The sequence below is a fragment of the Thermobia domestica genome, chromosome 8 (assembly GCF_964235325.1).
Source record: "Thermobia domestica chromosome 8, izTheDome1.hap1.1, whole genome shotgun sequence".
Classification (NCBI taxonomy): domain Eukaryota; kingdom Metazoa; phylum Arthropoda; class Insecta; order Zygentoma; family Lepismatidae; genus Thermobia; species Thermobia domestica.
Window position 1 is genome coordinate 160,503,016 of NC_137461.1, and position 11,366 is coordinate 160,514,381.

At 34.1% G+C, this 11,366-nt stretch overlaps 1 protein-coding gene across 1 annotated transcript in view; it reads right to left on the reverse strand.

Annotated features, from left to right (window-relative positions):
* The window catches only part of LOC145693318 (alpha-tocopherol transfer protein-like), a 143,605-nt gene extending 143,427 nt beyond the window's left edge, over nt 1–178 (reverse strand). The window contains exon 1 of the mRNA XM_081769200.1: nt 33–178. The gene's annotated coding sequence lies outside the window, so the exon portion shown is untranslated. The remainder of the gene's footprint in view (nt 1–32) is intronic.
* Between the last annotated feature and the right edge of the window lie 11,188 nt (nt 179–11,366).

Sequence of the window (11,366 nt, forward strand, 5' to 3'; positions counted from 1 at the left end):
TCAGTCATGCGTAAAAAAGTCATGCTTCCTACCTTAGTGAGAACTTCCTTAGAAGAAAACCTCGCGCGATGTGACACAAGTAAACAGCACGAGTTAACTGCAATAACTGACCAATGTGATAAGCACTCTAAAGACAACCTAAGACGTAACTATTCATCCAAAGTCAGGTGAATGATCAAGGTAGTTGGATAAAGAACGAAAGAAAGAAAGAAAAAAAGATACGAAGGTAAAATAATAATATTAAAAAAAAACCTCTTATAATCTTCCTGGAGCACAGATCACGTGTATTGTGACGAAACCAACTTTCTCTGTCCTAGATCGTTGTTTCGTTATGTCTTCAGCGTTTCAGCAACAAGTGTTGATGAATATACTTTTAACCTCTCAAAGTATCAGTAAAGAAATTTTTTAAAAAAAATTCTCAGAGGAATGCGAAAGCTGAAAAGATTTTCTGTAGAAACAAAATTCTCGCAATTGAATTGATACATGTCTTCAATACTTCTAGGTTGAGATTTTCCTTCGGAACAAGTGCTATCTCACATATGGAAACATCGTCGGAAAGAAGAGATATGATCATGTTGTAGTTTGAAGTTTAAATGAAAAGGCAAGCCAGAATAACAGCTATTGTTTGACTGTTGCAAGTTTTTAAAATCTCACACATAATGAACTACTAAGATTAAATGTCAGTAAATCTATTATCTTCTCCTTTCACAGTTCAATATTATAGTGAATAACATAAATTGACGGACAATAGATTGTTTTATATTAATTAATGTTAGCTTCTGTACACTCATGTCCAAAATGATTGTCGCATATCTAAAACTGTCTTCTTGTAAGAACATAATTTGATAATGATTTTGCAGGGTACTTTTAATACTGATACTATGTGTATAATCGGGAAATGTATATTTGTAGTAAATTTCATAGGAAAAGAGTTATAAATACGAAAATTAGAATGAGTAAAATAAAATGTTGCTCAATGGACAAGAAAGTGTTATTCTCGTTTTATTGTTCTTATTTACTGCTCTTTTGACATGAAATTTGCCACATACATGTCTTTGCCGATTATACACATACTCACATTATAAGTCGAGTCCAGATTTTTATGTAATATCAACCCCCTAAATATGTACATAAACATGTAACAAAAATCGCTTAAAATGTAAGAAGTATGTAATATTATATAAAAAATATGTAATATTACATATTTATGTAAACATAATATTAACACACGTATGCAATATTTAAACACATTATGAAAATAAAAAGGAAAATCCACTACACTTCCATCTAGTTCTTATCATATTCAATGTTATCAAGTGATCATGGTTGTCTGAATTCAACAAGTAAAATTATGTTAGGCTCATCAATAACAAGAGTAGTAAATTCTTCACTGCTAGAACACTTCAAAGTAGCATTATTATAGTCGGATTGCAATTTTGAAATGGAAACAAACATACATGGCAGAAGGCTTAGCTGCGCCATTTATTCTGTACATCCTTGGGGCAATCCGAGGGAACCTAAACACAAAATACGATATTTTCCGATCTCTGATCTATATACCATTTCCCTATCTTTTTCTAAGGCAACTTAAATTTCGTTTGTCTAAAAGCACCATCCTGGTAATCACCTGGTGATACAGCGAAGAAGCCAAGTATAACTTAATTATGATGGCCGAGGACCGACCGTAGCATTGAAACCTGAAGCCTAACTGAGAACGCCTTTTCCTCAACTACGCTCACTCGACGTATTTAATTGAAACCCATAACGAACGGATAAACATTTTATTTTGACATCAGAGATATAACTTTTATAGAAGCTAGGAGATCAGGGATACCTGAAAGTTGGATTTGTGCCTGAATTTATTTTCAAAACAAAGAATCACATATTGCATAAGACGCTGCAGTCAAACACTAGGGTTATTTTTGTTCCAGTTGTTAACTTTGCAAAGATTTTGTATGGGATGAAAGGCAATAACCTTATTCTATTGAAGTGTTATTCCACTTTCCATTGGGTGTTATGGAATTTTAAACGTGTATCCTCCCCCAGAAAGATCGTGGGTGTCAATATGTCTGTAAAATTCTGATCAAAAGAACATGAAAATGAGTTGAATTACCATTTTATCATGCGCAAACCTAACAACGTTAGAGGATACTGATTCTCAATACCGTTTTAAAGGATGTTTTTAGTTGTCCTTTAGTTGTATTGATCTGTGGAGTACGAAACTTTACTGCTGTCAGTAAGAACAAGAAGTTTTAAACTCATTAATACTGAAAACACAATGGAGAAAATTTGAGAGAAGTAATATACTAATTTGTCTGATACTGAGGTTTATGTTCGAGAATATTCTACTGTAAGATGTTTTCTTTTCACTGATAAATAAATATATTATTTAAATACAAATTTTAGGTATGTATAAACATAATTTTAAAGAAAACTAACTGTTTGGTCTCATAGATGGGACAATCTGGGCAGTTACCTCAGGCCTCGCGCTTTAAAGATTCCGCCCTATAGGACGAAAAAGTAAGGCCCTTCAAGAAAAGTTTATTATTTTTTAATTCATTCTTAGGATTCGAAACATTTAGAGCTGATGAACTACCAGTTTGTAGGACGTTATTGCACTGTATACTATTAATATCACAAAGTATAATCATAGTGGGATACAGTGATAGAATGGTCATGGATTTCGTGACCCATGATCCGGAAGATCATAGGCAGACCCATGATTTGGACTGACTAGGAGACGAAACATCATCATACACATGAGGAGTATGTGTGATACTACTAATGCAATTTTAGGAAAGATGATTCTCTCCTATCTCATTGCTTTATTACTAAATATAAATTCCTTTCTCGCTTATTATTGATCTCTTTGTGTCAAACATTGCACTAAGAGATAACTACAAAGTTTATCAGAGTACAAAAGCATCAGAATCATTGAAAAGATAAGCTACGTGTTTCTCTTATGAGGGGTAATCAAAGTTTAATCGGCCTGTAAAACTTGTTGTTTAGAATACAAAAGACACCGCTGACCCAAAACAGTATTTTGTTCAATATTTTTGTATAGAGTATGTGCAAGAACCATGTATGGAAAACCGAATAAATATTAAATTATATTTGTGAAAACATGAAGTATTCAAACCATGTTATCTTGATTACTTCACACCGAGAATTATATAAATGAATGTTCTAGCTCAAGCAGTGAGTTGATTAATCAACTATAAAATTTTGCAGTAATGCTGCAGAGGTGATTTTTGGCTGCTTCTGGATCACCTGGTCAGACCTTATCTGAGAAATGAGACTCAGACGCCGATGACAAGGACAAGACTCGTGACCCAAGTGACTCTAAGTTAAATATTTCTACTACTGTTTTGTACAACTTTTAACTTTTTTTTGGAATACCTTTTTCTTTTTAATAGATGTCCTTTCCTGAAGGTTAAATGAAGTGTCTTTCGTTTTACTGCTAGTGTCATCCTTCTAAGTATTTAACCCTACTGTTTTATTGTTAGTCTGCCTTACGCTTACAGTGCGTACTAAGAGCTGTTCGGAGCATTCGTTAAAGCCGGAAAACTTGAACAACCCAACATTATGTCTAACGTATGAAATTGACGGTATTGACGTAGATTGCTTACTTAACACTTCAGGGAGTTTTCTAATGCAAAGATACTTATAGAAACATTCCTCTTTGTGCTGAATTCGGGTGGTGTATGGTCTACTTATGAGAGACATTACTTCTTGCCACGAAAATATAACACAGCATATACACGTACTCGCTGTCGCCTGCTTGAACTATTGACACTATGCACGAAAGCTCCAGCAAATCTGAAGTTTTTGCCAAACATGTACACGTCCATTCAAGAGGTAGAATGAAAATTGTGACTCGAGAGAACGACAGATGTTCTTCCTATCTATCGTCAAAATCGCATTTTTGTTGACGTTGCTGAACCCAAAGGAGTAAGTGATGCGTAATGGAACAACTCACACTGTAAGGGCACGGCATGTGGTTGCAACTATTATGTTTTCAAATTGACCACCAATCTTGCGCCTATGATCTCATACCAATCATTGACTGCGACACCCATTCTACGTGTACAATCAACCTTTGAGTATCTCTTGCAGTTTTGCGGATGATTCGTTGCTTGTTCCTGATAGTACTCTCGAACACATACTAGTTAACCCGACTTTCTCAAATATTGTCAAACACTTTTCAGTATCGAGGCTATATGAGGCGTTGACCTACAGTTTAAGGTAGAATCCGAATCACGGCAATGACTTCAAAGTTCAATGTTTTCCCCCAGGAATCGAATTCGAGACCATATACACCAAAGAGGCGCACGCTAGCCACTAGATCGGAGGGAAAGGCTGAAAGCCTTGTCGTGACGTTCACCCATCAAGCCAGAAATCCTAAAACTGAGTAACTGTCACTATGCATCATTGGGGTACGCGCTGCGTTTTCACGAAACTCAGGTGGCAACAATGTGAAATCCATTACTCGGAGAGATGGACATAATTTACCGATTGGTTGCGGAACTTTTGTGAATTATGTTACTTTGTTGCATTTTATTAGCTCTAAACTGGTGTTTGCTATAATTTTAAAATAATAAAGAATCATCAATAATAATGCTTTCCTAAATATAGAACACATCACAACAACATAAAGTACTATCTGTAGTATCAAAATTAAGCTATAATATATACATTCATTGTTTGTATTTTTCTTACAGTAGTGTTTTTTTTTTTTTTTTTTTTTTTTTAGTTGCGCAATATAATTTTTGTTATACGTTATATTATGATTTATTCTATTCTTGTGGCTTAAATATACGTCTATTATTCTCATGAACTTATGTAGAATCCAAGAAAATTATACGTTATTATTGGTTATGAAAACGTGAATTTCGCAATATCAGATTGGAGACAACACTCAAAAAATATATATACGTGCGTGCGTGCGTGCGTGTTTGTTGATGTTTTGAATTACATATGATAACAATAATGTTTCTACTTTCCACGGATAAGAAGGAATTTCATACTGAATGGAAGCTCTGAAGTTGATGTTCACCCATCATCCTTATTCCACACAGCTGTTTAGATAGTTACTGCCTGTAATTTTACTGTAAGAGAAACCACTTAGTTCAAGCCCTCATAAAGTTGGTATCACGTATTTGAAAGTTGAGACCCTATTATGTTAGTATATTATTATTGTCGTTTAGGGCTTCTTATTGAATATTTTTGTGATTTTGTGTTAGTCATACGTAATTCTGTGTTAGCAGTATGACATTTAACTGCCATCTTCTAAAATGTAAAAACTATTTGAAAGTGAGACCCGTACACAACAGAAGTTTAGCTTTTATAAAGATTGTTAAGATTGTTTTGTAACTTTATGCATATTAACAAATTTTATAATTCTCACGACTCATGCTTTTACTCTCTCCCTCTCTCTCTCTCTGTGTATGTGTGTGTGTGTGTTATTTTCTTCTTAAAATATTTTTATTTCTTTTCTATCTGTTTTTCAGGATGATATGTTCGCCGTTGTCATTCGGATATTTCGGATAACAGATGAATCTTGATCAACATCATCACTGTCATCACTCAGTCAGTTTCAGCAAATTTTTGAAGCTTCCATGCGCTACTTTTACGTTAATCCCTTCGTTTGAACTCAAGGATTGTTTACCTTATCGTCCATCAACTGTAGTCTCCTTGTTGAGGGCTTTCTTTTATCTTATACTATACTTCGTATTACATCCCTCAAAATACAACTTGTTAAGAAGTAATCTCCTAAACATCCCCTCCCCCTCTTTTACTGGCTTTACTATTGTTCTTTTTTCTCCAATATTCCTAAACACTCTCAGTTATCCGTTGTTCCGCTCTGTATTCGGACAGAATCTCGGAGCCGAAAATTAGACGCCCAAAACCCGGCAGACCTCAAAACATCGCTGAACAATATCTTGAATGGCAAAAACCTCGTGGATCAAAATCTCGCCTGTCCAAAATCTCGAGCAGACGAAATATCATTACAACAAAAACCTTACCATTATCATTTACTTAGTTTTGAATGTTCAATATAGCATTCAAAAGCCTTACTCTAATATCAATATCATGACCTTGCTAATACTTCCTCTTACCTCAAACGGGTTTTGCAAAATGAGAGTTCCACTATAAGTTTGAACACTTGGGTGTAATTGAGGATGAAACACAGGTAAGCGAAGACGAAAAAGGGTTTAAGATACTAAACGATGAACTCGAACAAGCATATGTTACGTAAATAAAATACGCGTAGAGTTTAAAAGACAACGTATGAAATAGTAGAATAGTCTGAGAGATACAAACCATAATGGCACAGTTGAAAAAGAAACCAAAGTTGCATCTCATTTTCTTTTTTCCACGTCAACTTTGTGTCACAGACGTACGAAGAGGCTGAATCCTCCGAGTCCGGACTTCCCTCCGAAATCCCGACTTTTCTGTAAATTCAGTCTGCTCTTATGTTAATTTTATAAATTTTAATATAATTTATCCTCATATTGAATTTGAAGCACCTCAAAAACTTTGGACCCCTCCCGAAATAAATTCCTGTGTATGTGCCTGCCTCTAGTGTTTATTAACATAGGGTGATAGGACACATCTGTTTTTATAACCGTGTATTTTTAACTTAACATTAAAGTAGGACATACAAATACACACATGATACAGGCTGTTACTATATTTGTTTGTAAATTTCATGTTTGTGTTGCATAAAGGTAAACCCTAGAAAATTGAAACTTAAGGTTACAGATGAAGGTCCAAAGTTTCGTGCGAGACTCAAGCGAAGTTGAAGAGGATCAAAGATCAAAATGAGATTTTTCCTTAAGTAATTTCAGTGTTAAATACTGGCATGATATGAAACTTTTAGAAATATTAATTTGGAACCACACCAATTGGTATATTGACGTGGGAGACCGGGGTTCGATTTCCGGTGCGAGCTCATGTGGTTCGGATTCTACGTTAATCAGTATGTCCACGTCTCATATAGCCTCGCTGCTGAACGGGACGCTAAACTCAAAATCAATTCAATCAACAAATTGGCATGTTTGCGCAACTACCTATAGGCAGAAATGTGGTAATGAGAAATGTGTTGATTTGTGATCTTTGACCCCCTAGCAGGTCACCTGTGAGCTTGAATTGAGTAGTACAAATTTCTATAGCATACATTATAGCAAATAATTCAATCGAGGAATGTGTAATTCAACATACAGATAAAGACCTATCCAAAGCTTGGACTAACCCTAAAACGAATATCAAAAATTATTCTCCTTTCTCTGGCATATAAAAATACCAAATACTTGACTGAGAAAGCAAAAAATTAATTATGTATTTAAAAAAAAAAAAAAAGCCATTCAAAGTTTAGTCTAAGCCAGAGAATATAAGTCACCAATTACATGCATTAAGTAATAACAGAGGGACAAGAGGGGAAGATTATTCACTGACGTCATACTTTCAGGTTGTTTTATTAGGATATTCGTGTACAATTTATTAAAAAGCATGTGTTTCTCACACTTATAAGATTAATTGCCCTCTCGTCCTCTCCGAATCACGGCCCTGGGAATGAGTCCTATCCTCTGTGAAGTGCTGGAATAGTAACTATAGGCTTTAGCTGCTGTATTGTGCTGATGGAAAAAAGACGACTTTTGTCAGTTACCTACGGTGGTTCTGTTGAACATGATCACATAGCTTTGTAGGAAGTCTGGATAATAATCTCCACGTACTGTTTGGCTCTGTAGGGCTTGTGTCTACAATTACCACACCCTCCGACCAAATGCTTTCGTTAAAAATAAATAAATAAATGAAAATTAGAATAGCCATTTCCTTTACTGCTGAGAGTATTGAGTTTGCCTGCTTTAGAGGCAAGATAAGGGGTGTTTCTTCTGCTTGAAACTGTTTTGATTTATAATGGTGGCACCCCTTCCCATCTACTATTAAGAATTGAGTCTGAGAGATATTTAGATTTACCAGTAAAAACTGAAGATTATCACTTGAAATGTTGCGCCCGGACAAATTTGGTCAAGAGTTAATATAGTCCGGATGCTCGTCTCCCTGAAATTATTCTCATTTCCAGAGCCTTGGTAATAATTCTGTAAATTTTGCAGTTGACAAATCAATTATTTCATCAATCTGTCTGATAGTCATTTGGTTAACATTTACAACACTTTAATGGATTTTGTTAATATTTTTCTTTGTTAGTACTTCAACAAGCCTTTCTGGTCGATGGTCATTTTCGATGTTGGTTCTCTCCATCCTAAATTCAACTGTCAATTTCTTCACTGTGGCTTAAGAAGAAGCACTATCGCCTAATGTTAACCATATTGACGTTAAACCCTATGTGATTAAAATAAGTGAGATAAAGAGGGAAAAATCGCTTACTTTCAAAATGCATAGCACCACTAGTTATTGAGTTATGTTAGAATATGAATACAAAAGGACTCTGCGACAGTTTTGGTCGGAGAACGAAATTTCTAATTAATTCGAAAATTGGGTGTAGTCGTTTAGGTTTGAAAAAACTCCTTAGAGACAATATAAATTTGTGAATTGAAAACGCACTACGATGAAGAGTACAAAAACATTGCAAATTTTATGAGGTATATGGGAAGCCTTCACTCATTGTCGAATATTTTAGGTACACCTTGTCTCAAAAAGGTTGAGCGCATTCTTTATTGGTGTTTTGACGCAAAAATTTTCTAAGTCCAGCTTCGGGTATCTTCGGGAAAAAGTAAGCCAGGTTCGAACCTCCAAGCCAGCCTTTGCAATCGGGAAAAAGTTTGCAGATGTGTTTTTCTTCTTTTAAATATAATAAGACTTGTTACCAAGGGTTTAAAAAAGCAACATTGATTGAAATACTTAATGATACAATATTTCGAAACCTTTTATTAATGTGACTACATGCTTGTTTGTCATTTAGCTCTCTATACGTAATGGAACATTTAAATACGTTAAAGAATCTTTCCATATGTAAAAGAATGCTCAAAGTTAAGAAATAGAACATAATTATCACCTGAGTACTAAAATAAAAGTCAAAGTAGAACAGAAACAGCGTTTGTAATGGATATGAATGTCATAATTATCTTGAGATCCGTTATACATCGCTAGAAGCTTAGTTCTAGAAGTCCTTGTGTTAGCTCATTGGTAAGCTGTTGGATTTCAAATCATAAGGTTGTGAGTTCGAATCCCATCTGGATCAATACTTTTTTTTAAATTATATTTTCCGCAATGCATGAAAAATTATATAAAATAATTACATTAAAATACATAAGTTGTTTATATATAACATAATAATTGCAGAACATAATAATTATTATGTTTAAAATATAACATCTGAGATAATTTTTACAGTAGGTCGGTATTATATATGAGGATGTAAATACAAGTTAAGAAACTCGTTCAATAGCAATAAATAAATCATGTAGTGTATTTATTTGCAGCTATTTGTCATATAGAGAGTAATTCTCAACATTCATAATATAGAATGTCATTTATGTTCTTGAAAAGTTATTCGATGCATAAACAGAGGGTATAAACAGAGAATCCAAAGTCGGAACGCTCGCAAAAAAATTCATGAACCCCAAAGGTCACGTGAGCAGACTGGAATTGTCCTTATGAAGCATGCCACAGCAGAAAGTCTTTACATAGATTTTCAATTCAATGCCTGATATATGCTTTTGCAATGTGGAAGTTTTGATGCCTTGAGTCGCCCTCTCTCGCTCGCTCGCTCGCTCACTCTATTTATACAGAATATAAAAGTGGATTTATGTGTGTGTTTCAACATAATTCTGATATATCTAGAGCAATTTTAACTATATTTCTTACAGTCTGGAAAAAGAGTACTGTCGGGATACATATCAAAAATGCTAGAAACGGGTCGATATTATTATTGAATCCATAGTTTCGTGGTCGCTTAGGTGAATAGCTCTACTTTCAATTCAAGTCCAATTAAGCTCCCATTAGCACCCAGGGTGGTTACGTAGCGACATAAAGATATCGAAATCAACCGATATTAGAATCGAATCGTAAGTTTTCAGCGCCGCTAACAGTGCAGCATTTCCCATTAGTCCACATTAGTCTCATTGCCTAGAGGGCAACATATTTGCAGAGTGCAAATTTTAAAACTTGAATAATATTTTAATTTTTTCCGTATGAAAAAGTTAAAAATCATGAGCAAATATACTATTTCACGAACAATCCTCTTTTACTATTCTAATATGTTTAATAATAGCGTAAGAAATGTAATAGTAATTCAGAACATGTTTCACAGTTGTTATTTTTTGTTACATAGTTGTAGCTGTAGCATGTAGTGAGTGGAATTTAACTGTAATAAATTCACTAATTAACCATATTCGAATTAAGTTTTATTTTTAAGTTCGGAATGAAGGGGCTTTTCTACATTTTACTTTAAAGATCTCCATTTTTCTTTTGTCATTTGTTCCAAATAAAAAAAGTTCAGTCACTTTTGGATTGTCATAGGATAGTAGGAGTTGGATTTTGGGATGCAGCCTGTGAGATTCTAGAGGAGCTAACTGCTTGAAAAAATATTTTTGAATCATCTGTAACATATGAAATAAGGATATGTATCATAAAAAATTGAAAGTAACTATGTCTGCGTAATCATCACGGTCAAATTGCAAAGTCAAATGAATTGACGTTTGGTATATAATCAGGCTCCAATCCCAACTGGGAAGTTATCATACGCGTGTCACTTTCATTATAATACATATCCTTAGGGGGAGTAGAAGTCCGAATTTTTGCGAAAAATTTAGTATTTCACAAGCCGTTCAACTGAGAGCTGAAATTAAGCATATAACTCTTTATTAAAAATAAAGAGAATATGCCCTGGCATTTTTTAAAATTGTCTTTTATGAGCGGGGGTCGGGGGTGCATTTTCTATGTATTGGAAATCGGTAGTGGGTTGATTTGTAAAAATAATCGAAAACGATTGATATTAGTTGAGAAAAAAATTGAGTAATGCAAACTAAAGTTCTTTTTGAATTTTATACCCACTGCTTTCTATTTATAATTGCTGAAGCTGGTGTTTAATATATGGAGCGTTCCGAGCATAAGGCAATCAAGCCATAAAGTTAGAGAAAAATGGCCATAAAATTTGTATTCTAAACTTAATTACATGGGCATTTTCAATTAGTACGGCATACTTAATTATATAGAAAATTAGTTTCTCTCTCTCTCTCTCTCTCTCTCTTTTTTTTTTTTTTTTTTTTTTTTTTTTTACGTTGGTCTACTTTTCCTTGATTCGAAACTTTTAAATTTCACCCTATTTTCTACTGAAATGTGTCTGTAAGGCAACAAAGAAATAATTACATATGATAAATTTAAATTCATTTTAATTCGGA